At 40.5% G+C, this 23,100-nt stretch overlaps 1 protein-coding gene and 1 long non-coding RNA gene across 2 annotated transcripts in view; one reads left to right on the top strand and one right to left on the bottom strand.

The window, feature by feature from the left end:
* The window catches only part of LOC110475723 (uncharacterized), a 32,349-nt gene extending 18,092 nt beyond the window's left edge, over positions 1 to 14,257 (top strand). The window contains exon 3 of the long non-coding RNA XR_002466315.3: positions 14,193 to 14,257. This is a non-coding gene — a long non-coding RNA (uncharacterized LOC110475723). The remainder of the gene's footprint in view (positions 1 to 14,192) is intronic.
* NTF3 (neurotrophin 3) overlaps positions 1 to 23,100 on the bottom strand; it is a 46,982-nt gene that overhangs the window by 18,566 nt on the left and 5,316 nt on the right. The gene's annotated exons all lie outside the window — the stretch shown is intronic.

The raw sequence follows: 23,100 nt of genomic DNA on the forward strand, positions 1-23,100 counted from the left end.
TTACATCTCTACTACAGATTTTTCACTTAGAGCCCTGCAAAGTTGAGGTGGTGCTATTTGAAATGTACAGAAGAAATTTGTGTTACTTGTACTAGAATTTTTTGAAAAATTCTGTAAGTTTGTCTCAGGTACCAAGAATCTAACTGGGGTTTGAACCACTACTTAAAATTGAGAAGAGGCACTCAGAAGCCAAGGGAGTCTCAAAGGGATTAAAAGTCATGAATCTGGCAAGAAGAAACATGAGCCAATGTCAAAAAGTTTACAAGTTGACCATCTGAAAATACTTTGGGTTCAGTTCAACAGATCAAAACAGCTTATTTGATTTGAACATTAAAACAAATAAACAAACAAAAATATGTTTAGAAGCACAAATTGTTTAATTGTTTGAAGTGAACAGGCCTCCCTTCCACATGATTTAAATTTAATTGCTTTGATTTTTCTGATTCAAAACCTTTTCAGGAATTTGAGAAGACTGGGATATACAGTGTGTTTATTACAAAGAGAGAATTTCATATGATTTCTCTAGGAAGTTTATGACTTGAAGGATAATATCATTACAGTGGAATTGTAAGATCTAACAATATTATCTACAGGATCTGAGGAACAAGCATTTAAAGGCCTTGAAAGTCCATTTTCTCTGATGATCCAGGACTCTGAATTTTTTCTAGAAAGCCACATCTTCTGTAGTTCAGCAGCACTGAGTCATCCCACTGGTTTGTATCATTGTAAGGCTCTGGCCCTAACCTGAAAGCACTCCAATGCTTTGTGAAATTATCTCATTCAGTCAAAAAACAACCAACCTTGATTTTCAGCATGTGTCATTCAGGAGCTGAGTTTTGGTTTGATGCCAGTACACTTTTTCACCAGTTCTGAAACTGGCAACTTTATTTCTTAATGAGAAATTAAAAAAGAAAAAACAAACTCTCTCTTCTCCTCCCTCCTACCCATCTTTGCTCTTCTCCCAGCTGTCATCGCTATTTACAGTTTGAGTAAGTGAAAATATATATTTACAAGTACAGCTTACTGCTGTGTTTGCTGGTATAGACTGCCTGAGGGCATTTCTGGGAATTGAGCTCCCATGTCCCTCCTCTCCCCAGCTCTGTCTCCTGAAGCTGGGTGTTCAGTCTTTTCTCTTGGATTGTGATATTTTTGGGAGGAAGGCTGATGCCTTCCTTCGTGCTTCATCCCACGTGCGGCACTGTGGGATGTCGAGCACTGAGTGATGCTCCATCTCTCCCCGGCAGGAAAACCAGTCCTCATGCCCTTATCCAGCACCTCCTGGGTAAGAGAACCTGCAGAGAACCTGCAGGCTGGATGGACTGAGGCCACAGAGCAGGAGAAGTGTCATGTGCCATGTGTGAAAGCAGACTTGGGAGAAGGTTTTGTTCTTAGCCCTTCTCCCAGCTGGACACGTGCCCATCGGACAATCCCACAGCATCCTGCTTGCCTGCCAGCCCCAGATGCCAGAAGCACGTCCCCATCTCCCCTCCCCTTACACAAGGAATTCTGCATTCCTACAATGCAGACAAGTTGCATCTCACAGAGTCTGGGGGCAGTGAGGCCAGATCCTGACTGAGGCCTCCAGATGTTATTGCAATAGTTATTGTAAATGCAGGTGAACCCAATGGGAAGAAATGACCATGTCTGACTCAATTCAGAAGGCTGAATTATTTCTTTATTATAATTATGCTTAAATACATTAATATGCTATATAAAAGGAGGATACTAAAACTACATCCTACTTTCTCTGACTCTAACACAACTCGTGACCGTCTCTGAGAGCCCAGCCCCAGGTGGGTTGGATTGGCCATCAGGCTCAAACAATCCTCACCTGAATCCAATCAAGCACTCACCCCAGGGAAACAATTCTCCAAACACATTCCACATGGGAAAAACCAGGAGCAGAAATAGAAATTGTTTTCTCTTTCATTTCTCTCTGTGCACCTCTATGAAAAATCCTGAGAGGGGGAGAAATGTGCTTGCCACAATAGTTATTAAAAATATACCATAACTAAGTGAATGAGGTACAATTCATTTAAAATTGTGCTTTTCAAATGGGTTTATAAAAATGTTGCCAGTACCCATGCTCTTATCATAACTAGTCTTCAGCATCATGTGGATTGTGTTTGTGGCATTCCAAGTGCTCAGGACTTCAAGCCCTGCTGAGACCAAGGAAAAGCTGATGGCTCTTGGAAATTTTGCAGGATACTTCCTCAGAGGTGAGCTGATCAGAAAGGAGTGTCCAGTGGTTAAGTCACTGACCTGTGTTCAGTGGCTCACTCCCCTGGGATCTGCCTTTATAAGTTTGGGAAAGACATTAAGGACTTGTTTATGCTGCTAAAATTAACTTTTTTTTTTTTTTTTTTTTGTCCTACAGCATTACTGATGGACATGTAGTTGCTACATGTTGCACCAGTAAAGACAAAATATGTTCATTTTAGTGTGAGGTGTGTTTGCTGAAGTCAATTCAGTAGCATGGATGAAAGATTTGTTTATTTTGTAACTAGAATGCATTTCGTGGTTCGGAGGTAAAAGAAGAATGCAGCTTTTTAAAGCTACTTTTCTACCTGTGTAATGGGAATGAAAGTAATTAATCCCAATGATATTATTGAGATACTGTAATTACTGAAGAAACTGAGAGGTTATATTTGTAGTGGGAGCTGCTGTGGGACATGAAGATAGCTCTATATCCGAGGTTCCCTAGATATATTCAAGTATGGGCAAAAATATATTTAGATATTTGTCTCGACTGCACATTTCATTCATCTGTATCACAGCAACTAAAAATAAAAACTAGAGAAAACTAGGTTTTGCTGGCCATTATTTCCCTAGCTGCAGAATATCTGTATGCAGGAATCAGTGGTCTGTGGGTAGCATGAACAGTGCTTGAGAAAGGTGTGTACCCACTCAGCCCTCACCTCCAGGAGAATAATAACAGTGGGTTTTGGTGATGTTTTAGTAGATAATAGGATCACAGAACCAGAGAACTTCCTAGGTTGGAAGTTAACTCAAAGATCATCTCATTCCAACCCCCTGCCATGGGCAGGGACGTCTTCCACCATCCCAGGTTTCCTAGAGCCTCATCTAACCTGGCTTTCACATATTTTGGCTTGTCTATGAAAACCATAATACTGATTTTGCTAACGAAATTTATCCAGACACTAATTTTTTATTCCAACTCCTTATTTGTTTTTACATAAGGCCACGCAGAAGCAATTTCAGTAAAATAAAAACAAAACAGTGACCCTCTTAACACCCTGGGAGTGTTTACATGGCCATGTGTAACCATAGAAACCTTGTGTGCTGACTCCCTTTGTTATCAGTGTGAAAACATTTGTGGTGATCACAGTAATGCAGTTTTCTTGTGGATGTGCCCCTCCTACATGTAAAACCTCACAGTGATGGCTCAGATGAGATCTAAGTTCAAGAAAGTACATAAATATGTTCAGTTCCTTTCAGTGAGTTGTCCCCTCCAGAAAAAAAAAAAAAAAAAGGGAGAAACCAGTATGATGGGAATGATTTCTGAACTCTGATAGAAGTGCTCACCCCCTCAGTTGACAAAGATGTTTTTCTGCCTTTGCAGTTTTCAGGATGAATAACCAAAGAAATTTGTAACACTCTGGGAAGTGACAGTTACTTTACAGCCCTCATCCTTTGATGGCTTTAGAAAATCATTCAACATTTTTAGACAGAACAGGTATTTGAGGAGAATTAATGGGATGAGTGCATCCACCAGCTGGAAAAGTCCTGCTCCTACGTAGTTTGTCAAAGACGCAGCTTCCCTGGAATGTGGGATTGATAAAGAAGAGAATCTTTTATTTTTTTTTTATTCCCTACAGAGATAAATTGGAAAACTAAGGGGTTTAGCATATGCAGTCTATGTAGAATTACCTTTTGCTGATAATTTTGTTCTGCAAAAAAATACGTCCCTTGGTTAATCACTGCAATGTTTCAGCAAGTCCTCTCCTCCCATTTTCACAGTAACTCACACAGGAAAGCATGAAAATTGTATCTAGTTCCTAAAGTTTTTCAGTGAAAATAAAGACTTATCACACTAAAAATGAACATACAGAAGTAAATTACAAGTATGAATAGTGTTAAGTAGTCATAGTTTCACTGATCCCAAAAGCAGACTGTCCTTGTTCTCCTGTCACACAGGTTACATGAAATAATCAGAGCCTGTGATCCTGTGTTTTTCTCATTCTTTTATGACTTTTCTATTCATCATTGATTTGTAATATAGCAGCCAGAAACATGAACCATCAAATGAATACTACTCAAACAAAAATAATTCCAATTAATGAGTCTCCATGCACTTTCTCAATATGATTTTAGCTATTTTCATGCTTCTAAGCCAGCAGCTGTCTATCCTGCATGAAGCACATTTCAGGACCAGTCCAGCTCCACAAGAAGTTAGTGGGAGTCTGTCTGTCTGTTTCCTTTTGGAGAGCTGGAATTGGACTGATAAAGCTGTGAGAAACACTGAGGAAGCCTTTGGGAATGCTTACTCAGAGTTACTTAATGAGTCAGGATGAAAATACACAATCCCTCTGGCATTCCCTAATCCTTCATGTTTTCAGTAATACCAAATGTTAAGATACTGGAGACTGGAATTTATCCCCCAAACCCACCAAACCCACAATGAGACCAAGCAGGAGGGGCTCTCATCTCTTCACATCATTCATCTCAATGCTGTGTCAAGGACACCTAAATTCTTGGAGGTGAGGAGTGAGATTATTTGTGCCTCCTCCACCTTTTGCTCCCCAGAACTCCCAGGCGAGGCATCCAAGGTGGCACAGATCACCAGTTTATGAACCTGAACTGTCCACTGTGAATGGTCTTCTGCATCCTCAGGCTAAACTCTAATTTCTGGTACTTTCAAATATGCAACCTCAATTCATTCCTGCTTCTCAAGTCTGGGAACGTGTAAGAATCCAAAATCTTGACAGTTTATAGATATATGAACACACTTTCAACATATTTTCCTTTCCTCTTTAAATCACCTCTTTTTTTTTCCTCCAGGGTTAATGTACTTGGATCGTAATTTTTAATTTTTTTTTTTTAAAGACCAGAATTCTCCCAGGAAAATGGCAACTTTATGACTGCCTGTCACTCCTATTGGAACTTGACTGTCGGCTGCAGTGTCTGACTGGTGACTGACCCACCTGGCACCCTTAAATTGTGCAGCAGGGACTTCTGAAATTACAGCTCAGGGTCCCATTTGCTTGACAGACCTTGGTTGTGACTGAGCCATCACAGCGTGGCATGGCAAGTAAAATGCTACTTTATATTTGAACCATCTGGAAGCAAGGACTCAAACAGACATGAATTAAAGTTTTCTTTAAAAGGAAACACGTGAGTTGCTCCACACAGTTGATCTTTGAAAATACTACCCTGAGTAGGAAATCACAACCACTATGCTTTGCAAAGCTCAAAGAAAGTAAGGAGAGCTAAGAAAAAATGAAGTTAATTGAGGATGAGTAATGAAGGAGCCCAATAAAAAATTGATGTAATTCTGCCTTTATTGTTAAATATGAGTATTATACATAGGTAATTCTAATTATCTATGTATAATACTTATATTTAACAATAAAGGGCATTCATCCAAGTGCAAGCAGTCATAAAAACTAGTAACATTTTCATTAAAACCAGACTAAGCTTGTCTTCATATCAAGCCCATTACACTGCATAAGTGTAATTTAATTAATTTCAGCAACTTTATACCTCCTAATATTTTCTTTGGTCTGGAACTGTTTAATGAGCCAGTATCATTGCAACTGTTTCTTGTTTTTATAAACACAAAGGCAAATCCCTACAGCAGAAACTCTTCCTTAGAAGCAATTTTCCAGTTTTAACTTTTACCTGAAGACTCAGTTTTCCAGGATTTATTCTGTGTGGAGGGGTGAGTGGGATCCTTTTTGTTGTTGTTGTTATACAGTGCATGGAAGAAGAGACATGGAGCTTCAAACTTATGCTACACTCAGGAAGAAGAGAGGTGGAACAGATTTAATTGCCTGGATCCTATGTTTTCAAAAGGTCCCTTGTATTTCTAAAGATTTGCATTATCAACAATGATTATCAATCTTTTGTTTCCTGCTAGAAGTGATTGCAGGAGGCTGGGTGAAATATGCCAAGGATCCTGTTCCCACATCCCAGCTCTGGGATCAAATGGATATTTCACCTTCTAAAGAGATGCCACCTTGCAGTTGGAAGCTGAACTGTCTGGGAAGACCACAGGTCATGGTGTGGTCTGTCGAAGTTTCTCTCTACATTGGCAAATCTTCAGGTTTCCCATCCACTTTTGGGAAATTATTACTGTTTTTTTTTCACATTGCCTTCATTTGACTCCAGTTGGCACACCAATAAATTAGAGGCATCCCATTTCGCCTCAAAAACCCTAATAGCCATAAGGATTGTATTTAATGGAGTGACTCCCACCTCAGCAGAACAAGACTGCTTTGACTACATTACCATGATAAACAACAAGTAAGTTGGCATTTGCCAACCATAACCACAGATGTCTTCTTTGAAGTGTGGGAGAAACAGCCCTAATGTCAAATACCACACTGTGGGAACACTTGGCATGCAAGACCAGCACAAGGAAATGAAGCACTTGGCCATGCTCCTGAAAGATACTGTGATGGAAGAGACATAAATATATAATTAGGAGAATCCATCCATACATCAACAAGCTCTGCATTAATCAGCAGAGATAAATCTGCTGATTAGTGCGTAAGACATACATCAACAAGCTCTGCATCTGCTTTGCTGTAAAGGTGTTGGGGAAATCACAAGCACTTCTCATTGTTCTCCAGCTCTTCAGCTGTGGAGGTATCTGAGACAAACACATCCCTGACTCTGATTTTAAGAAGGCTGCTGAGAGGGCCTGCTTTGACTTTGATGTCTTCATGTACAATAAGCAGAGCTGCCCCAGCAATGCCTTTGAGCAAAGAACCACCTTTAAATCACAGTCCAGTAGTAGTGCTCATATTTGGCTTGTGCACGCCTTGCTCAGTTCCAGTACAGTAAGTTCAATAGGCCTGGAGCTGAACTGCAGCACAGCCATTAATCAAAAACCCTATAAAATTGAGTTCCAGGAATTTATAAAAGCATAATACAAATATGAGCTGTGGGATTTTTTCTGTAAACACTCCATCTCAGCGATGCTTCTTGTCTCCCCAAGCACTAGCCAGCATAGCTTGTTCTTGATTCCTATCTGCCTCAGCATTTTACCTTGCTCTGAGCCTGCCTGCCAGTTCACAGGCCTTGGAAAGGGGAGAGAGCAAGAAAATTGTCAGCATCTCAAAAGTCTACCTATTGTTTTTTGACATTACCTATTTTTTTGACATGAACCCCTAGGTCTGTGATCAACTGCTTGCCTAATTTCTGGAGTAAGATGGACAGGACCTGATCCCTCTGACTGACATGCCAGCAGCATGTCCATGAAACATCAAAAGTTCAATATAATCCTAAAATCCACCAAAATTCTTGGGATTCTCTTCACTAACTTTGTGTGGATTGATCTACAGGGTTCTAGTGACTCTGCTTCCAGAGGGGTCAGAAAAGAAATAGTACTTTTTGCTTTCTCTGAAGGCAGGTTCTCTCTGTTTGTGCTTTCCTTTTGTATGAAAATTCTCCACTCCTCTCCTTCAGTCTTACCATGTGTTAAATCCCAGTTTGAGCTGTCACAGATGAAAGTCTCACACTGGAAAGTTTTTCCATTGGTTCCACCTCCTTCTGAGACCACTTGACCTTCTGAAATGCTGCTGGGTGATTATTTTGGAGAGGGCTGGACATGGAGATCACTTTCTTTGCCTTCCAGGAGTGACCTGCAAAGGACTTTCCTAGTGGATTAATTTGTTTTCATGTGCTCTGCAATGCTCTGTCGTGCCTTATCCAGACTGTGATGGCATAAGCACATGTTGGTCTCTGACTCAAAAGGTCTTGTCAAGTGGAGAGAGGAGTTTTCTTGTATGTCTTTGGTGTTGTTTTTTTTTTTTTTTTTTTAGTTTGCTTTTAGTTTGGCACATAAGCACACCTCAGTAATTTATAAAGCACAGAAGATATTCATTGTAGCCCAAGTAAATGGAGCCAATGTTTAATTTTTCATTTTTAAGTGCTGATGCAGAGCACAATACTGCACATGCAGCTTACAAGGCTCCCACCACTAGCATTTGGACTCCATTTTAAGCCTATAAATCAAATGCTAAGTATAGTGCTTGTTTGGGTCTGTTAAATATTTCCTTCTCGTTTGTTCTTATCAACATCCACTAATGATATATACATATGTCATGCAAGACAGTAAATATGCAGACATTTCAAGGAAAGGTTCAGTGCCATATCTCTGCTGATTAATGCATAAATGTTTGAAACTAGCTTAAAAGCTGGGGTAGTGATAACCTTTAGCAGAGCCCAGAGGAAAGAACACAGCAGATAAATGTGCTTCTATGAAAAGCAGCAAAACTCATGTGACACCCAGCCTCCATTTCAGGGACTCCAGACAATTATGTTCCCTAGTCCTGTTCACTCCCAGGTGTATTTCACTCAGTCTGAGAGGCAGGAAATTGCATTTTCATCTTTATTCTTCCGCCAGCTGTAAGCTAAACCCATACTTGAAGGTTGTAGCAACAAATGCATTAAGTACAGGAATCTCCTGCCAGTTTGCTCATCAGTCATTTGAACTCTATCCTTCTATTTCTCATGGCTGTACCAGATGGAGGAGGAACCTTGCAGTTGTGAGAAGCAGCAGGTGAGGCTTTGCACAGTGCTGTTGGTTCCAGCACTGCAAAAAATGTTAAAATGGAGATAGGACCTCAAGTGCTTCAACCCGAGGATGGAGCTGAATGGTGCAATTGAAAGTAAGAGATCCTAAGGTTCAAGAAGCCATCAATGACCTGTTCAGCAAACATGTCTTAATTTTCCAGTAAAATCCTGTAACTAATATAGCCTTGCTACAGAATGAGACCTGCACTTGTCCCTCGCTTTCTAACTGATGGTTTCATGAGGAGAAAATTAAGATATGAGCCAAAACCCCATGAGCTTGAGTGGCCAGAACAGATTTTTGTCCCTCTTAGCATGACAGTGCAGCAAGATAAGAACTGCTTGGCTGAAGGGCCAGGCAGGCAAGAGGGTGTCCTTCTAACAGCAACAGGTTGCTTAGAAAACATGCAGTTTCCATCACTGGAGGCTGCTGAGAACAGGATAAACAGACATTTATTTACAGGGAAGAGTTTGTGAATAAGAAAATGGCGATCTCTTTGTTTTCATTTATGATTCCATGTGATTTTTTTGACTGAATCTTTTACTCTATGAGAATCCCAGTGCTGCTGCAGGAGGAGAGGGAGACGTGCTTCATGTGCAAAAATGTACTTGCAAATTTATGGTCAAGCTTGCACAGAAACACTGTGATACGTTATTTCAAGTTTTACATGAATGCCTATTTCTGGATTCATTGTCCTTGCAAACTCACTGGACAGCAAAATATAACAGATCTTTAAAAATCCCCAAAAGCTCCCACCAAAACAACTGGCTTAAGTTTTTCCTAAGCTTTTTTTCTTCCTGTGCTTATTTATGGCTCATTGTGCAAGAAAAACCCCGAATATGACACTGATTCTGTACCCCTGCTGTGTATGGGCAGAAATCTAGGTTTGCCTGCCTGTCAGGGAATGCATTTAGCCCTGAGCCTGTCTGTCGTACTAAAATAGTTATTGAGATCTGGTAAACAAAATATGCAATGATGGTTTCCGAGCTTCCATGAATAATTCTGAGCAACAGCGTATAATTAAGACTATCATAAATATCCTCTGTTTACATAACACCTCAGTGGAGCTGCTGAATTCTCTGTGGCCTCTATACATACAGTGCCATGAAATGCAAACATTGCCTCTGCCTAAACACTCCTTAACAAACACACTGTGAAAGCTGCCTGTGGAGGGAGATACCAGCCAGGAATATCCGAGCCTGGGTTTATAAGGGAAGAGCACAGAACCTTCTATGTCTGCATGGGATATGTTGGTGTAAGAACAGCAAAAAATCTGGTAAGAATCTCAGCAATACTTCAAAATTCTTAGGAAAATGGAGTTGTCTTGGAAAAGTAAAACTGGGGAGAGAATTGAGCACATTTTAAGAGCACTCACAGGTAAAAACACTAACTGTAAGCTCCCCCTCTTTGCAGAGAGCCAGCTAAGCACTCTCATAGAAGTCTAGCACATAGCAGGTGTTGAAAATGGAAATGCAATTTCCCAGCTAGGCAGACATCCAATATTTATGAGCCAAGTCTGTGGAAATAGCAAACTGCCAATAGGGACAGAATAATTTAGCGGAAAATCAAGCAAGTTTTCCACTTCAAGAGAATTTGTCATTCACCTTGTGTCCGATCCTACTCCTGCCACTGTCTGAATGCATTGTCTGGTGCTGAAGCAATCCTACAAGACACTAAAACAAAGGGATGAACATCCACGTGGCTAGAGCTGATCACAGCTATTGTATTTGGCAGAGCCAAGTGATGTATGGCTGAGAAAAAGAAAAAAAAGCCTACACACACCTGACAGGGAAACAAACCTGCTGACTTGCAGCAGCACCTCTCACATTTCCTAGGCAAGGTTTTAAACCCAGATTAAATGTTGCATTCACATTTTGACAATGTCATAGTTTTGTCAGACATGCTTAGAAGCTTCTGCCATGTTTGGGTGGAAATCTTTCATAAGCCACAGAAGATGCTCTGAGATCTCTGGAGCAGGGAAATGTAACCCTTGCACTTTTGGACTGAGGTCAGAACCAGAACTGAACTAGAACCAGAACCAGAAATAGAATGGCTCTGGAGGAGCAGGTCTTGGACACACCTCCTGCTCAATCCAAATTCGAGGTACTTGGATTTTCCCTGTAGTTAGGAAGAATTGATAATTGCCAGACAGAGGGATCTGCGCCTGTCAACACTCCTGACTCAAAAGTCAACTCCCAAATTTGCTCGAGAATTTCCTGTCTCCTTCTGATAAGGCTCCTGTCTCCTTTTGGCAGACTCTCTACACTGAACTGCCAAGCTATGCATAACAAGCCATGTTTCATGGGTATTTGCACAAATTTGGAAACTGCTGGCACCACCACACATGGCCCAGATATCACTGGATCAATGCAGAACATTAAGTTGTGGGGAACTGAATGAATATGTCAAAAATATTAAAATATTCAGTGAATTCCCTTTTCCCCTTCTGTCTGAAGCTCACTCTGTTACAAGACTGGGGAGGAGGCTGGGCTAAGGCTGAGCTCTTGGAAAAACAGGCCCTAAGAGGAAGAAGAGCTCAAAGCTGGGTGTCTGTAAGGGTGAAATTCAGCTTTGAAAACTAGTTTTATGTGAATTATGACAGCCCTGCCACCACCCCAGCGTGTTTGTTATTCAGGCAGACATGCCAAATAACCCCCACGAAGTGACTGCTTTTTTTGAGCTGGAACTTACTCCTGGGCAGTTTATTGTAAGCACTTGGGCAGAGTCACAGCAAGACACTTTGGAGCCTGTTTTGGCAACCCTTTATGCTCCTTTCCCTCTTCCTTGAGCTCCTACCAGCTGCTGCCAGCAAAGATTCCTGCATCTTCAAAGATCTGCAGGGTCCCCTCTTAGAAAAGGGGAGAAGTTTTGCCCTATGCCTCTTTTGGTGCTTGGTCCTGGTCACCTTATTCCTTTTTTGGCTGGATATTCCAAAATGTCAGGCTGTACTGCTAAATGGGTAGAATGGGTTTGTCACATCCTCTCCAAAACCTTCCATTTCCAAGAAGTCCCCATACAGACACTTATTTTTACAAATTTACAATAACCCCCCTCAGATTGAAGTCCAAAATTCCCCTAAAAGTTCATGAGCTTGAAGGAGTGATTATGGAAATCAAACCAAAAAGGAGGACTGACCACTGGCAAAATTATTTTCTTTCTTTTTTTTTTTTTTCTGTTGATGAAAAATTGTTTCTGTTCTCTCAAACTATGCTTAATATTTTTTTTAAAGCAGATGCATCACCTATAGGCTAAAACTACAAAGGGCAACATAAAAGGGATTTTTATGTGCAAATAGAAAGGTGGTTTATATCAATGTATCCACAAAATTTATATTGTGGTGCTTTGGAGACAGAGGCCAAAACAGCTTTGCACCTGACCCATGAAAAATGAAGTTTATTTCAATTGAAATCCCTCAGAAATATTCTATTCATCTGAAGAAATCAGCTTATACCCCAAGAGCTGAGTGTATAATTGAAAAAATATAAAGAAATCTACTTGCTCCCCAAAATAAAAGAAACAGTGAATGAATGAGTGAGTGAATAAACTGAATGGATGTCAGAGGGATGTGCTGGGGTTTAGCAATGTGTCACTAATAAGAACCACTGGAGGAGTATTTAAATGTGCAGTACCTGGGTTCTAGCAATGCATTACTAATTACAGCTCAAGGAATTTTCCTTAAAGCATTCATTCAAACTGGTTTGGGTGTGAATCCATTGTGACATGGGCAGACCACTGCCTGACAAATTCCCACCCCGAGGTATTTGCAGAGCAAGGGTTCCAAATCAAAGAACACATATGCTGGTGAGTTGATCCTAGTACAGCCTGGTAATTCAAACACACTTGGTCAAGCTGGTCCAATTATTTTTAAAGAATCTAAAGGGATTTTTCTGTGGTGAGCACTAGCTGTCCATCACCTGGTATCTTCTGTGCATGACTGGAAGATTCTCACTTGAGAAAAAGGCAGGAGGTTTTTTTATGGGGAGGGGGGGAAATGTCAAAAATACCCATGCCCAATGAGAAGGGCTGCATTTTTCAGATGCACACCCTTCTACAACCAGGTGAGGAAAGGAATTTACTCACTTAAAAGCTCCATGCAAGTGCAAGTTGCAGCTTGTTGTGGGTGAAAGAGCCTGAAAGCTTTGGTCCCACTCTTCTCCAATAGCATGATTTTAATTCTGAGGGACTGCTGATCCTTCTGAAACAGCTGGACTGATCAGCAACTCAGATAATTCCATTTATTTTCCACTATCAGGCCTTCACTATGAACCTTTGAGTGTGCTGGGTTTACAGAGGCACTGAGTAGAAGGACTGTACAAACTGGGCTGTCAGCACTGAAGATCACAGGTTCACACTGTGAACAAGCTCTTCCCTCACTGCAACATGCAATAAATAAAATTAAACTGGACAAGGGATTGATCTTCATTCTGAAGTAGAAAGGAAATTTGTCTTTTAATTATTTCAGGGCAAGTAACCATCAGGAGGGTTGGGACAAGATGATCTTTAAGGCCCCTTCCTTTTAACTTGCTTTTAATTCATATTTTAGGCTGTAGATTAAAGTTTGGTATTTCTTCATTGTTGCAGGGTTTTTTTAATAATTATTTTTTACATGAAGAAAGACCTTTTTTTCCAAGGAAATTAGATATGGTCAAGAGCAAAAGAAGCAAGGCTGAAGAAATGTTGGCACAATTTTGATTGCAAAGAAGGAATTCTGAGGTGAAGAAACAACCATTGTACTAAATGTGTACAAACATCTAGGAGGGAACATATCAAGGATGAAAGGCACTAAAAGTCTTTTATTAAATGGGAAGGCAAGCAAACAAATCTGTTAAATCATCATCCGATAAAGTAGATGGAGATGCTGTGCAGAAGTCTGATAAAACAATTCTTTTTCTGTGCCTCTAAAGAATTTTGAAAAAAAAAATCCAACCTTGATTTTAACCATTAAAGATGGTTTCAATTTCAGTCTTTTTGAAAGAGGAATGCAGGGATGGTTTTCCCCTTAATTACTTTTTTTTTTGTCTTAGTTCTGTCTAACCCTCTCCAAAACACAGTGCATTGTAGAAGGAGAAAAATGAGAAAAAGATCATATGTAAAGCATGAAGAGAAGAAAGATGATGATGAAAAAATACACATGCCAAAGGTCCTAAAAGAGCCCAAGCTTTCCTGATGTCAAACATAAGGGATTTGAACAAGAATTTAACTTCTCACAAAAATAAGGAATTCATTTAAAAATGACATAAGCAGCAATAATTTTGTCTTTTTTGTTTTGGGGGCTTGGGCAGAGGTCATAGATTTATTTCATTGTCATGGTATGAGGACAAGAAGAGAAAGACAGTGGTAAAGATATTTTGAAAGGTATCAGCATCATATAAAGATGAAACAAAAACTGGGAGAAACCTATTTTTACACAACATATTTGACTCTTTTTCAGACAATTTCAGGGGAGCTTGTGGACCTCATCTACTCTGATGATGCTGGGGCACAGAGACATCAAACTGAAGGAAAAAAAAAGAATACTACAAATTCCTGATTTATGTTTAGAGAGGAAAAAAAAAAAAAAGGAAGAATTGCTAGGTTGCACAGCAGAAACAAAAAAAATTGCATGTTTTGAGGAAAAACAGAAGACAACCACAGGTGACTGGGTTACCAAACCACAAACCCATAGGAATATGCAGACACAGAAGATAACTGAAGACTACAGGCAAAATTTGACAAAAGGCAATCAGAACCAACTTGTAAAAGAAGCATCAAGGATTGCATTATGCATGGAAAACTCAGTGTGTACGCGTGTCTGAAGAAAAGAAATATTGATTGGAAGTGTTGGATAATTTTAGATATATATATATATATATGTATGTATGTATGTATATATATATATGTATGTATGTATATATATATATATGTATATATATATATGTATGTATGTATGTGTATATATATATATATATATGTATGTATGTATGTATGTATGTATGTATATACATATAAATATATATGGGAGTCACAGAGCACCAGACCAGGTTCTCCAAACTCCATCCAACCTGTCCTGGAACACTTCCATGGGATGGGGCAGCCACACCTTCTCTGGGCCACCTGTGCCAGAGCCTCACCACCCTCATAGGAAACAATTTCTTCCTAATATCTAACTTAAATTTTCTTTTTCAATGTGAAGCCATTTCCCTTTGTCCTGTCACTCCAGCTTCCTTATTTCTAATTTTTGGTGCTGTATTATCAGTCTCATTGGTATGCAGAAGAGAAATTATTTGCTCAAATGTCCCTAAATAGAAAGCTTAAAGCGGGGACAGACACTTACATAATCATAAGATTAAAACCAAAGGTGCTGTGAAATCTCATAAATGAAATGTAAATAAAACGTAATTAAAAAGAAAATCTATTCAGATAAAGAGGAAGACATCTTCAGGCTTGTTCTGTGTACAGTTAGGGCACAAATATATATGTATACACGTATATTATATATATATATATATATATATATATATATAATACATATACATATATATAAAATTTTACTTACACACAAAATTCCCAATATTTAAAGAAAAAAAGTCAGTGATTCAGACACTCTCCAGAGATCAAACAGCACTATAATGATTTTTTTGCATCTGATTTTCCACCCAAAGGTGCTGCATTTCCATTTCAAACTGTTATGAGAACAAGGTCAAAATTGCCTATATATGAATTCAATTTAGCATCATTTTAAAAGGTTATGACAGAGTTAATTGACTTTAAGTGGAATCCGGACTGCAGTGTTCAATGGAAGGTAGGAAAGAACAATGAGACAATTTCCGGTCATGTAAGAAGTAAAACTTCAAATTAATGTCTTTCCTTTTTCTGTTCAGAACTGGAGTTTTCAAGATAGCTGAACAATTAGGTGACAAAAAGATACAGAAAAAATGGCTTTGCAAAATCATTTATCCTTAGTGCAATTCAGCCCTTGTTGAGACAAGGTTTTGATGTTGATAATTGACAAAGCTGGGCTGGTGATGAACAAACTTGACACCTGGCTCTTTTCAGACTGATCCTTCAGTCTTTCCAGATGGCAGAGTTTACTTCTGTTCCCATCTGTTCCTTTTCAGTAAGGAAAAGAGAGGAAAACCCAAAATTGCCAAAACATTTTATGGCTTTTAGAAGTATCTTTGAGGTTCTTTTCAAGTCTTTTTCTCCGGACCACATTCCTGTGGAAGGCTGGCGATGGCACCTACAATTATTTGCCTCAGATCAAAGGTGGGATGCTGGGTTTCATTTTTCAGATTTGGTCTGACATAATTCAGATGGATGAGAATTTCATGGATGGAAACACTGAAAGAGCTGGAGTCACCACACCAACACCTTCTTGTAAAAAGAGAGGAGAAAACAAGCAAGGAAGCGAATAAACAAGCAAAAGCAGACTGTGATTAGATAATTTTTGACAGGTCAGAGCAGAATTTTTGAGAAAGCTTTGCTAGTTCAGATTTGGAAAACAGTTTCTACATTAATATTTCTTGTTGGTGGTGTTTTTTTTCTTTTTTTTTTTTTTTTTGTTTTGTTTTGTTTTGTTTTGTTTTGTTTTGAAACAACAACTCTCATTTGCCTGGCAATAGTTTCTCTGTTGAGTTCTCAGGTCTTGACTCTGGTCTAAATTTTCACTGCCTCAAGATGAACTTATTCCCTGGGGGGTCATTAGGCTTCTTCCATGTAAGTGGGGTCAGAGTTAGGCCTCTGTTAAGTTATTTATCTCCAGAGCTAGCAACTGGCTGTTCAAGAACATCCAGCAAGAGTTAAATAGAAGCCGATGCATGGGAAAAGATGGAAAAAACCCAAAGTGAAATCCATCAATGGAAATATGCCAGGTAACCAGAAAATAATTTTGGATGCTTCTTGTAGTCTATAAGTTTCCATGTATTGCTAAGAAAATTAATCAAGAGAAAATTCAGAAAGCAACTAGAATAAACATATCTCCCTAAATAGCAATAGATATTTAGGGTGTTTATGAATAAAAATGAAAATAATTTAATTTATGGACCTGAATGAAGGAAGATTGGTACCCATGTGTACTCTGCTCCAGTAAGACCCCACCTGGAATATTTCATCCAGTTCTGGTGGCCCCAACAGAAGAAGGGCATGGAAGTGTTGGAGCAAGTCCAGAGGAGGCCACAAAGTTGATCAGAGGACTGGAGCACCTTCCCTATGGAGAGAGGCTGGGAAAGCTGGGGCTGTTCAGCCTGGGGAGGAGAAGGGTGTGGAGACCTCACAGTACCTTCTAGCATCTGAAGGAGATACAGGGAAGCTGGAGAGGGGCTTTTCATCAGGAGCTGTAGTGACAGGATAAGGGACAATGGCTTCAAACTGTAAAGGGAAATTTAGGGTAGATATCAGGAAGAAATTGCTCCCTGTGAGGGTGGTAATGCCCTGGCATAGAGCAGCTGTGGCTGCCCCATCCCTGGCAGTGTTTCAGGCCAGGTTAGATGGGGCTCTGAGCAACCTGGGCTAGTGGAAGGTGTCCCTGCCCATGGCAGGGGATTGGAACTGGTTGATTTTTAAGGTCCCTCCCAACCTAAGCCATTCTGTGATTCCTGTAGAGGACCAGGAAGATTTCTGATTCCAGTCATCCTAAAGTATCATATTTCCCTAAAAGGAGCTGGGAAAAAAGTGTAGCTTGGTTCATGTGCCTCACCAAGCAGTCTGGATACCTGAGAGGAGCCTCAGGGTGTTTGCATCAACCTGGCAGAGCAAGGGATGTCCTCTGTGCTCACCCTGCAGGGTGCTGGCTCGTACACTGCTGTCTCTGCTGCTCCACCAGAGCTGCTTCACACAGCAGGATGTCTTAGCAACAGCCTGCAGGGTGTCTTTGGGCAATTTGTCCCTGGAGAGCTTTGCACTGCCATCCAAGCAGAAATAAGGGTGGTTATCCTGGTGCAGTCTGGAGGATTTGGAGACTCTCCATGAGGGAAGGTGCAGACCTGGTAATTTGTATGGAGTTACCTCCTGGAACACTGCCCAGGTTGCTGCCAGGCTACAGACACACCCATCACCTTGAGGAGATGGTACTGAGCTTTTCACAGAACCACAGAATTACTGAGGTTTGAAAAAACCTCCCAGATCATCGAGTCCAGCCTGTGACCAATCTCCAGCTTGTCACCCACCCCAGAGCACCGAGTGACAGGTTCAGTGGTCCCTTGGAGATGTCCTGGAATGGGGATTCACCACCTCTCTGGTCATCCTCTTCCAATGCCTGAGCACCCTTTCCATGGAGAAATTCCTGCTGATGACCAACCTGGCACAGCTTGAGGCCATTTCCTTTTGTCCTGTCCCTGTTCCCTGGGAGCAGAGCCCGATGCCCACGGCTGTCCCCTCCTGTCAGGAGCTGTGCAGAGCCAGAAGGTTCCCCCCGATCCTCCTTTGCTCCAGGCTGAGCCCCCCCAGCTCCCTCAGCCCCTTCTCCAGCTCTGTTCCCATTCTCTGGATATACTCCAACCCCTTCATGCCTTTCTTGTAGTGACAGCCCCAAAACCGAGCCCAGGACTCAGCTGTTGCTTCACCAATACAAATTTTCTTTTGAGAAAGAGCTATTCTCCAAGAACAGGCTATTTATTAAAAATATTTCTGTGACTTTCAACAATGACACATTTTATTTTCACTTTTTCCTCAAAGAATGCCATCACAAAAATGTAACCAGTGGAATTTAACCTAAAGAAAAAATAAAATTGAAGCCAAACCACTCATCTAAAATGGTCTCTTGCCAGCTGTCCTACTGCCACCCAGGACTGTGTTGTTGCTAACAACTTGCCCATGGGAAAGCACTCAATGCTGTAGTAATGAATGGCACTCAAGCTGGATGGGGGATGGTATGAAAATTTTAAGTGGACTGGTGGAAGCCCAGTCACTTGATGAATTTAAAATTAGACATGACAGAGCTTTGAAGAATATTCTATCTGGCTGGCTGGGATCTTAGAGAGACAGACCGTATTAGGAGATATTAGACTGTACCAGAGATGGATTTTGTTGGGTTTCATTTTCCAGTGCTGAGGAATTTCTTTTTGCCTCCTAAGCCCAAGAGTCCCCTGTGAGGCAGAAGCATCATGCCCTTGTTTTCTCTAGGTTAATGTACTCCCCTAGTTTTGTCCCTGTAGTACCAATTCCCTGGTCTGTGGATGGCTGTGGATGAGTCAACAAGGACGCAGGGTTTTGAGCAAGGGAGAAGCCTGAAAGATTTTTAAACTATGGTGCCCAAGGAAACTTAGTTGAGATTTATTAGAACAAGTGGGGAATGCTTGGTTTCTGAGGAAGTGACAAATTCCAACCAAAAAAACAACAACAAAAAAAAAAACAACAAAAAAAAAAAAAAAGAAAAATATTTGTTGCAATTTTTCCAATCAAAATATCACTTATCTAATATAGGCATGTTCTTTCCTCTTCTCTGATTTCTATGGATCAACATACTAAAATGCTTTGGATGTGCTTTCATGGTTTAAAAAAATCCCCAAAAACAACCCCCAAGACACAAATTCAAAGTTACAACCTCATAAATATTGGTAGGATTGCCTGGGTGCAACTGAGAGCAGAATTTGACTTGCAGTCCATTGGGTTTCCATGTTTGCCCTGATCTTGTGTTAATCAGAAATACATTGGAATAAATGGAAGTTCTGGTGTCAAACCAGAGTCAGGAAAGGCACAGTCTGAACCAGAGGTGCAAAGATTGAAGTAAACAACATATTCACCAAAAGACAACTAAATCAATAAGATTTGATAATGGTGGCTCAAAAAAAACAGATGATGCTGAAAATTAATCAGGTTTTATTTCAGGGGAATGAGGCAAATGAGAACCTCTGGGAAAAAAAAAAAAAAAGACAGGAAGATTTCCTATTAGAAGAAAGACAGGAAAAAAAGATCACTGGACTTTAAACAATTTCTTTTTATCCAAACCTGAAACTTTTTCAAGGGATACCACCCTCTCCTAGCACATGTGAAAAGCAGCTTTAGCTTCTCAGAGCAACATTTAACTCCATGAAGCTTTTGTTTATTTTCATTGTTTTAGTAAAGCAACAACAACAACAACTCCCCAAACTCATCTTGCAGTACTATTTAGATTGTTTCTCTTTCTCAGAGCTTGTGATGGTTTTCCTTTCAACAGGAAAATTAAACATATTTCCTGAGTGTTTCAGACTGAAAAAGGCAGTTTGAACAGACATTTTCTCTGAGCAGGAAAAAAAGTCTCTGCCCGGATTAATTAATGAATACATTTTGTATAAATAAATGAATACTTTCTTTGAAGTACATCTAGAGCACATCTAGGAAGAAAAACATATTGAGGCAATATTTCTTAAAGATGTCCCTATATGATGAGATGGTTTTAATCTCTCTCATAAAGAGTTTTACTCTGTAAAAATCATAGAAACATAGAATGGTTTGGGTTGGAAGTGACCTCAAAAATCATCTCAATCTGAAAGCATTAAAGAGAAGAAAAATTAAATGGGAGAAGAAACGGGCTGCAAATGGATAGAAAAAAAATGGAAAGGATAGAAAAAAATGCTACATAGGAGGACAGAGTTTTGTTAGAAACATGCAGAAAATAAGAGATTCAGAGGAGAAAGGCCTAAGATAATATGTCTAGGAAAATAAATTCAGAGCAACTGTATTAAATATTAGGGAGGAAGTTGGAAAGATATAATACTGAAAATTAGCAAGTTAGTGTGACTGCAGAAGACAGGCAAATAGAGGAATGTTTTGGAACATCACTTTTATTCCTGCATCCTCTAGTGCCACAAAGGTTCGGATGAAATTGAGGGAAGTCAGAAAAAAAGCATAATTAAGAAATTGAAGGATATGCTTAGAGGAAAAAGATTATATTAACTCTGTAAGAAAAGAATGAGCTTAAACAAAGGACAGCTTAAGTCAAATATATGAGGGATATCTTTAGCAAACAGTGAAAGAAGGAAAGTTGGTCAAGGTGTTTGGGGATCTAAGTGGGATAACAGGCAAATATGGATAAATAGAAAAGAAAAACCACATTTTCAGGAAGATTTTTTTAATGTTATGGATTTATCTGCAACATCCATTTGGAAAGCTAGTCATGTAAAATCTGACTGTGCAAATTGTTTGAGAAATGAGTGTAGGAAAGAGTTTTACCTCTCACAGGAGCTGAAACACTGAAGGAGGTAAATATTTTCTAACTTTTAAATGTACAAATCCAGGAAAGACCCCTCAACACATGAAATGATGTCTCCCTCTTAACAACTCTGTGGTTTGGTCTCCATCAGATTTATGAGATCTATATTTGGCACCTAAAAGCCAAAATATCTCATCTTGGTTTGGAGCAGAAACCAAATACTGCCCAAATCCCATCTCTGGAGGAGACAGAAGCTGATTTTGTCTTGCAACTTTGTCCATCTCCTGGGTGAGGCAGAATTCACCAGAGAGGATATTGCATTCAAACTTGTCTAACCACAAAGCTTTTCAAAAGAAGTGGTTGGGCTTAAATTTCACACTCACAATCTGAATTAATGTAGAGTACAAAATACTTCTTCCTTCTGCAGCTCTACAGTTCCCTCTGAGTTACCTCTGACTGTATCGATTCAGACTTTTTGCAAATGTGGTTGAATTTTTTGTAAGGCAATGCCTAGAAATATATATATTTTGAATTAACTAGATTCCTGCATGCTAACTCAGCTAATGTAAGATAAAACATGTGAAATCTACAGCAAGGTCAGACTCAAAATACAGGAATTTATTGGTGGAAGGTGTGAAAGAGCAACTGAGAAGAAGCATATTTATTGCTGTGGTTCCATTATCGGCAACATGCACATTGGAAATGTTGGAGGAGTGCTGCAAATTTTATCCTGTGGGTTGCAATCCTTCCAGAGTGTTTTCATCACCTCTGGTGCAGGTTTTTCAACAGAAAACACAGATAAGTTATTGAACAGATAAGTGGACTTTGCTCTGCAGAATGTGGGCATTTTCACGGCTACCCAAGCACTGACTCACAGAATCACAGAATCACAGTATCACAGAATCACAGAATCACAGAATAATGAGGTTGGAAGAGACCTCTAAGATCATCAAGTCCAACCTGTGCCCTAACACCACAACTAGACTATAGCACCAAGTGCCAAGTCCAGTCTTTTTTTAAACATATCCAGAGATAGTGATTCCACCACCTCCTTAGGAAGACAATTCCAATTTCCAATTTTTATTTCAGTGAAAATTTTTTTCCTAATATCCAACCTAAACCTTCCCTGATGTAGCTTGAGACTGTGTCCTCTTGTTCTGCTGGTTGCTGCCTGGTGGAAGAGATCAACCCCACCTGTCTACAGCCTCCCTTCAGGAGTTGTAGAGAGCAATAAAGTCACCCCTAAGACTCCCGCTCTGCCGGACGGAAATGTGGAAAGGCTTGCCATCCTTCCATGTGCCTTGAAATGCAACCACCAGGCTCCTTCTCTGGGCCTGAGATGACAACCAGGGAACTCTGTTTTGACGTTCTCAGACACACAGGCTTCCCTGACCCCGACATGGCAGCTCTGTCACGCGTTCCCTCAGGTGGGAATCCCACACACAGACCCTTCCTCGTGTGTGTGAAGAGGTGGAGAGGAGATGGAGGCAGGGAAAGATCGGAGAGGGAGGTGTATATGGTCCTGCTGTGGTCTTTCAAGTGCTTGCTGCCCTGAAGGAAAGGGCCACCTTTCCTGGCTTGCTTGTACCGTGTGAAGGAGAGGAGGCGGCTCTGAAGTGAACTGTGTGCTTGTGTGAGGCTTTTTTAGCTCCTTGGGAAGTGTAACCTCCCTTGAGGCTTCCCTTTCCCCTGTGGACTTCAGGCTCACGATACAATGAGGAGCATAGCTGTAGATGTTCCTGCTAGCACTCATTTCACAACCTTGAAACTACTCCATATCCACCCTTAGCACTTCTCTCTTCACACGCACGTCCCATCTGTCCCCTCAGAACGTGGCTGAGCCCCGCATCCCCCACTGGCAGATGCACGAAGAGTCTTCCACACAGCAACAGCTGCCATCCCTCCGCCAGCCCTGGCTGCTCCTGGACACGCACACGTGGCCAGGCAAACATCTGCATGGACACCCAGATGTTCCAGGCCCTTGCAAGCAGATTTCTCTGGCTGGGTTGTGACTGCAAAGGGCTCAGGCAGGCACAAATGCCCCATGTTCTCCACACTGAGCACAGCTCATTCACTCTTGCTTTTTCCCCTTTCCTGCAACAACCTGTTGATCCCTTTCTCTTTTCTCAGCCAGCTAACAGGTTGGTGCCACTGTTTGATTTTTATTTTCCTAGTGGAGGCAGCAGAGTGGTCAGAGGCCAGGGAAGCACTGGTGGCAGTAGGCTGAGCAGTC

This window comes from Lonchura striata, chromosome 5, assembly GCF_046129695.1.
Source record: "Lonchura striata isolate bLonStr1 chromosome 5, bLonStr1.mat, whole genome shotgun sequence".
In the NCBI taxonomy this organism is placed as follows: domain Eukaryota; kingdom Metazoa; phylum Chordata; class Aves; order Passeriformes; family Estrildidae; genus Lonchura; species Lonchura striata.